A 5,903-nucleotide genomic window follows, 5' to 3' on the forward strand; every position below is an offset into this window, starting at 1 on the left:
CCGAGATCGCGCCACTGCACTCCAGCCTGGGCGACAGAGCGAGACTCCGTCTCAAAAAAAAAAATTAGCCGGGCGTGGTGGCGGGCGCCTGTAGTATCAGCTATTCGAGAGGCTGAGGCAGGAGTATCGCTTGAACCCGGGAGGCGGAGGTTGCAGTCAGTGAGCGGAGATCGCGCCACTGCATTCCAGCCTGGGCGACGAGAGCGAGACCCCGTCTCAAAAAAAAAAAAAAAAAAGTTACATGAATTGATTTATATAGAACTTCTAATTCCCTCTCTCCAGGAACGCGGGGTGTCTTTATCACCAGTTCAGCCCAGCATCCGCCACATTTAGTCTCTTCTCTCCCAAGTCCTCACACTACAGTTCAGTCTTCCCTCAGTTCTCTCCGCCTCTGCACTCAGTCCTCATTCTAGGCAGCTCTCAACGCACCCCAGAATATTTCCTTCCTACAACTTTCAGCTCCTTCACACCACGCACGACTGCTATAACTACCCTGAGGGCACCTGCCCTTTCCCTGATCCTGACCTCAGACCGCCAGCGAGCTCAGCTCTTTTACCTTCACTTTACCTCGGGCCTCGCCGGAACCCGCAGCCTTCACGCAACTCCGCTGCCTCACAAACCCCAGGCCTCCTCGAGCAATCCTCCCCTTCCCACCTCCTCAGTGCAGGATCCTTCTCACGTCTCTCACACGCAGGCTCAGGGACTCACCACCACAAGCCCCTGAACAAACTGCACACCGGCAGCAGCAAAACACAACCGCGCTCGCGCCAAATTCGAATGGCCACAGTGTTCCCACCTCCCGCCAAAGCCCGGCCTCGCTTTTGATTGGCTGTAGTCACAGGCACCGTTCGCCTTGTGCACCGCCTCTTTTTTTGCTTCCAATCCAGTAGAAGAGTTACAGCCAATGAGAGAGCCCCAAGTCTTAGCGTCGCTGTGAGGCCATGACCACTGAACGGGTGGGAGGGACTCTACATCCGGGGCCTCGGTGGAAAGACGCGCGATCGCTGCAGGGCGACTCTGGGCAAGACGGGCCGGCCCCGCCGCAAAGCACGGTGGGAGGCGTAGTGTTTGCTGCCGCGCGACTCTACTTCCGCGCTCTTCCTTCGACTGGATGTGTCAAGATGTGGTTCCCCTTCTCAGTGCCGAACGCACCCATTTGCATCATCCTGATGGGCTAGATTTTCAGAACTGCTACATGATACCTACCGTTTTGGCTTCTGTGCACCAGGTATGATGCTAGGCACTTTACTTAACTCTCTAATGCTCAACCTCGCAAGGTACAAAGCAAACCTGTATACAAGGTTAGAGGTCACAGCATCTTGGTGACAGCGAAAAGCCTAGGATCCAGATCTACTGATGGCTGAACTAGTGATTTTTTTGGTAAAGTTCTACACACCTGTATAAAGAAAAACTATGCTTCATCATAGTATCTCTTGATTCGTGCTTCAAAGATGAGAAACAGCCAAATCTTTGCTTTTATTTCGTTCAACGTAAGAATATTATGTTCTGTGCACCTTCTTACCATTAATCCACACATCGTGGGGAGAGAATTATGACCCCTTAATTTTAAAATCCTTTATGGCGAAACACTAGGGTTTCAGGGCCAGGAAAGACAGCTATATAGAAGAGGCAAGCTGAGTTTTTAATGAAAAATATAAATTAGCGCAGTAATTTGGAGGCCAGCTTCCAAAGCCAATAACTCATCTAAGCCTCAGGCTCCTTTAGAGGCCAGAACCCAATTCTAGGTGATGGTAAACATTTATCTTTTACCCCTCAGTAACAAATAAAATAGAGCCATAAAGCCTAGAAAGAGGAAAGCAACAATATTACGATCATCAGTTAATTGGTACCTAGTTCATGAAGAGAGCCAATATTGAGTGCTTAAGTTATGCCAGGGACTGTGCTCAGTATTTTACCTACATCAGCTTATTAATCTTCACAAGCACCCCCACGAAGCTGGTGTTATTTCATTTTACAAATGAGGGAACTACAGTAGAGGGGAGTTGAGAAAACTTGCCCAAGGTCACACAACTAGTAAGTGGGAAAGCTAGAATTTTAACTCTGAACTCGGACAGAACATCAAACTCTTGACCACGTTATCATAGGGGGATGATTAGACAGATTCAGATTCTAAACAGGAAGAGATGGTGGAGTACATTTTGTGAAGGCTTTTTAGCAGCTGAAAACTCCAAAAGTGAAGAGAATGGGCTGTCAGGAATGGAGAAAGTTACCACACAATGGAAGCTTTTTTTCTTCTTCTGAGACAGAATCTCATTCTGTCACTCATGCTGGAGTGCTCCACCTCCTGGGTTCAAGCCATTCTCCTGCCTCACCCTCCTGAGTAGCCAGGACTATAGGCACGCGCCACCACGCCTGGCTAATTTTTGTATTTTTAGTAGAGGGGGTTTCACTATGGTAGCCAGGTTGATCTCAAACTCCTGACCTCGTGATCCGCCCACCTCAGCCTCCTACAGTGCTGGGATTACAGGCGTGAGCCACCGCTCCTGGCCACAATGGAAGCTTTTAAAAGGACTAGATGGTATTTCTGATGTCTTAGTAGGACAACAGAACTCAGGAAGCAACCTTCACTGTTCATATTTTTATAACATGGGCATCTAAGAATTGCCCTTAATAACCTGAAATGGTAACGTGTGCCCAGCCAGCTTTAAGGGGTGGTTATGGTAAACAACCTACCTCGGTTACAAGGAGAAAGCAGAGGCAGCTATGAGTACTTAGCATGCATATTGGAGCCTATGAAAACACCAGGAAACGGCTGGGTGCAGTGGCTCACGCCTGTAATCCCCACACTTTGGGAGGCCGAGGCAGGTGGATCATGAGGTCAGGAGATTAAGACCATCCTGGCTAACACAGTGAAACCCGTCTCTACTAAAATACAAAAATTTGCCGGGCGTGGTGGTGGCGGGCGCCTGTAGTTCCAGCTACCTGGGAGGCTGCGGCAGGAGAATGGTGTGAACTCGGAAGGTGGAGCTTGCAGTGAGCGCAGATCAGGCCACGCCACTGCACTCCAGCCTGGGGGAGAGAGCAAGACTCTGCCTCAAGGAAAAAAAAAAAAAAGGAAAAGAAAGAAAACACCAGGAAACATAGCAGTGGTCCAAGAAAAGCCTACAGGTGTAAATGACCACCGTGGAAGCAGGCAAATAATCACAGAATGTCAGGACTGAAAAGTTATCTACTTGAAGCTTTTCCTTTGCACTAATAATGATCCTCCAGCAACGTGATGGGTACACATCATATTGTTTCTTGCTTCTTGCTTCTTGTTTCTTGCCTTTGTTTTTGCTGTTTCCTGTGTCTGGAATGTCACTCACCTTCCATCTTCCCTGGCTAACTCTCATAAAGCCTTTTAATACCCTGCATAGGCTTCTCCTGGTAGTTATCCTGAAGTCTACTATGAGTTCCTTGGAGTCAAAGACCATGTCTTAGCCTTGCATAGTGGCATGCATCTGTAATTCCAGCTACTCAGGAGGCTGAGGTGGGAGGATCCCTTGAGCCTAGTTTGACGACAGCCTGAGCAACATAGCGAGACCCCATCTCCAAACTGGAAAAAACAAAAAAAAAAATACTTTTTTTTTTGACATGGAGTCTCACTCTGTCACCCAGGCTGCAGTGCAGTGGCGCAATCTCAGCTCACTGCAACCTCTGCCCCCCCGCCCCCGGGGTTCAAGCAACCCTCCTGCCTCAGCCTCCTGAGTAGCTGGGATTACAGGCGCCCATATTTTTAGTAGAGACAGGGTTTCACCATATTGGTCAGGCTGGTCTCGAACTCCTGACCTCAGGTGATCCACCTGCCTCAGCCTCCCAAAGTGCTAGAATTACAGGTATGAGCCACCATGCCCGGCAAAAAAAGACTTTTCATCTTCATAGACGCCTGGTACACAGTAAAGTGTACAATAAGTGCTTGCTGAAGGAATGGAAAGGACATTCTTGCCAAGTGGACATCTACCCTTTGCATAAACACTTGTGACTGGAGAGCATATACTCCTTTAAGTCTCACACCCTTACGCCTAGGAGTGGAGAATGAATTCAATTATGTGTGAAAATGATCCAGACTGGGCTCCAGTGATGTCAGAGGCAAAGCTTATCCCCAGTTATCCTCTGGGGCAGTCAGAATCCTGAGGTTAACATATTTCTAGTTCTAGTTCATTTTCCACAGTTCCTTTACCTCTCTTTGCAGAGTACTAGGAAGTTGGAGACAGGCAGCTTCCTTCCAGTGGGTCACTCAGTTCATGGTTAGATTGGGTTGGGAAATACTTAAGAGGCACATTCATGGCAAGCAGCTCTGCCTCAGTAATGGAGGGAGGAAACTAGTGTCCTTATCACCTGCTAACTCATACACAGTATCAGGGATAAGGAATCAAATCACACCGGAAGAACCTGTCTGGTATCCTTTTGTGTGTGTGTGTGTAGACATACACACACGTACTAGCAATACTATCACAATAAGACAGAATGAATTATAGGGTTAGGAAGTCGAAGGTCATTTAGGCAAACTCCATTTGCAGGCTATTTCAAATCGGAGGAACAATTCAATCAATAAACAAGTAGTTTATTAACCATATTAATAACAATGATGGGTCAAATAATCAGGGATTCAGCCCATCTGGGAAGTACAGATGAAAATGAAAGGAATCCTTTTTTTCTCTCCTCCCTCCCTCATCCTCATAGGTTTTTATATCTAAATTATGTGAGAGTGATTCATACACACACCCATTATGAATCAGGAAGAGAAATAACTTCAAGACCTTTGCTAGTGATCAAAGTGCAAGTTAAGCTCATTAAGCCTTAGTGGTTATGATGTCAGCTGACCACAGTAAGGAGAGAGTGTCTGGTTGAATTTTTACACCTAAAGGCAAAGTTCAAGAAAACCAGCTAAGATTCAGCTTAAAAAGCAGTGAGGAAAAACAGCCAACACCCATATAAAAACAGATACACACATTCTGTATGCTTTGTCCCCACCCTTCTTTCCTTTAGCCTCAATTTGAGAATCTGCTGTGTAACACAGGTAGAAAGAATTGTAAGAGATTCAAGGAAAAGGTCACAAGGCCAGGAAGCCTCTTAGGTTCCCGAAATCATGCGCAAAGGGGAGTTAGGTAGAAATATAAAACAAGGACTGGTTGGGTGTGGTGTCTCATGCCTGTAATCCCAGCACTTTGAGAAGCCGAAATGGGACGATCACTTGAGCCCAGGAATTTGAGACCAGATTGAGCAACATAGGGAGACCTCATCTTTACAAAAAAATTTTCAAAATTAGCCAGGCACAGTTACACACGTGTGGTCCTAGCTACACAGGAGGCTTAGGTGGGAGGATCACTTGAGCTTGGGAGTTGGAGGCTGCAGTGAGCTATGATCACACCACTGCACTCCAGAGCAAGATCCTGTCTCAAAAAAATAATAATAAAAAATAATAAAATAAGGTCTATCAGAATCTCCCAGGAAGGGTAACTAGAACTCTAGAACTATAATTTTTTTTTTTCTTTTTTTTTGAGTGCGGTGGCATGATTTTAGCTCAGTCCAACCTCCGCCTCCTGGGTACAAGCGATTCTCCTGCCTCGGCTTCTCGAGTAGCTGGGACTACAGGCGTGCGCTACAACACCGGCTAATTTCTGTATTTGCAGTAGAGACGGGGTTTCACCATGTTGGCCAAGCTGGTCTCGAACTCCTGACCTTAAGTGATCCACCCACCTTGGCCTCCCGAAGTGCTGGGATTACAGGCACTGGACCATCACGCCCGGCCAACTAGAACTGTAATTTTCAAAATACAGCTGGAGGGGAGGAGAGAAGACCCTCAGGAAGCTGTAGATGAGTCTGCCCAAGTCAGCAGATCTACCTTTTCAAAAGACCTGGAATCAAACCACTACATTTACCCAAATTATGAGGCAAAAGTT

General features: G+C 46.9%; 1 protein-coding gene across 2 annotated transcripts in view; it reads right to left on the reverse strand.

Annotated features, from left to right (window-relative positions):
- The window catches only part of CDC6 (cell division cycle 6), a 21,217-nt gene extending 20,165 nt beyond the window's left edge, over window positions 1-1,052 (reverse strand). Inside the window, exon 1 of one of the 2 annotated variants that reach the window (XM_011998950.1) lies at window positions 568-1,052. The gene's annotated coding sequence lies outside the window, so the exon portion shown is untranslated. The remainder of the gene's footprint in view (window positions 1-567) is intronic. The other variant, XM_011998951.1, reaches the window with a different exon arrangement.
- Between the last annotated feature and the right edge of the window lie 4,851 nt (window positions 1,053-5,903).

The sequence above is a fragment of the Mandrillus leucophaeus genome, unplaced genomic scaffold (assembly GCF_000951045.1).
Source record: "Mandrillus leucophaeus isolate KB7577 unplaced genomic scaffold, Mleu.le_1.0 Scaffold58, whole genome shotgun sequence".
NCBI classification, from domain to species: domain Eukaryota; kingdom Metazoa; phylum Chordata; class Mammalia; order Primates; family Cercopithecidae; genus Mandrillus; species Mandrillus leucophaeus.